The following is an 892-nucleotide window of genomic DNA, read 5'->3' as shown; positions in this document are numbered from 1 at the left end:
AACAAAGGTAACTAATGAGAAGGAGGCGGGCGTGAATGAAGACAAAGCGGCCGTAATAGCTCAGTGTAGGGTGGTGGGGCAGGTCAGGTTTCTACACCCATGTGACCCAGACTTCCCATACCCCCCCTCCCTCCCATCCCATTCCCTTACCTCACTTCCCTTCCCCTACCCTCTCCCTCTCATCCCTCTCCATGTCTCTCCTCTTTGTCATACCCCTTCCTTCCCTTTCCCAGGTGATTGTGCTCCAGTGGCGCAATCGGTTAGCGCACGGTACTTATATGACAGTGATCTGAGCTATGCCGGGGTTGTGAGTTCGAGCCTCACCTGGAGCAGAGAGATTTTAAGTCACCGTTCTGGTTTACACATTTCCATTAGATGAATAGATAAAGCTCACAGATGACGCAAGGAGAGACTAGTATCTCGTGAAAAGACACACCGAGAGATCAGGCGTCTGTCACTGTATGTCAGTTCTCCCAGACTCACCCAAAGAATTTTTGTTTTATTTCTACCAATAGATCTGTTGCCGCTTGATTTCCTCTGTACCCCTATGTAATCCTGTTTACTCCTCACTATGCCTTTCCGTCTTCATTCCTACTAGTGCTTTCTCATACCTTCCCATTCCACATTCTTTTTCTCAGCCCTCACCAAGCCTCTCTCTTTTCTTCTCTCTCTGTTCCACCCCTTCGCTGTGCCTCTCCCTCTCCCTCCAACCTTTCACCCCTCCTTCTTCCCCCTTCCCCCTCCCGATGGTAAGAGTATCAGGTGAACCGTCTCCCTGGTGAGACACACACTAATAGCTCCCCCCACCCCCGCACACACATTCGTTCACGCAGGTTCCAGGGTAGGCATCATGAGAATATGTTATATGCAAGTTAATGAACTCGTAGTTCTA

The 892-nt window shown here is 49.8% G+C and overlaps 1 non-coding gene across 1 annotated transcript; it reads left to right on the top strand.

The window, feature by feature from the left end:
- Positions 1–241: 241 nt before the first annotated feature.
- TRNAI-UAU (transfer RNA isoleucine (anticodon UAU)) lies at positions 242–332 on the top strand. The gene is given in 2 exon segments: positions 242–279; positions 297–332. It is a non-coding gene; the product is annotated as a tRNA-Ile (tRNA).
- The last annotated feature ends 560 nt before the right edge of the window (positions 333–892 follow it).

Source organism: Coenobita brevimanus, chromosome 75 (assembly GCF_032717465.1).
Source record: "Coenobita brevimanus isolate Jiangsu-jjx chromosome 75, ASM3271746v2, whole genome shotgun sequence".
Classification (NCBI taxonomy): Eukaryota; Metazoa; Arthropoda; class Malacostraca; order Decapoda; family Coenobitidae; genus Coenobita; species Coenobita brevimanus.
This window is presented reverse-complemented; position numbering and strand designations above follow the sequence as displayed.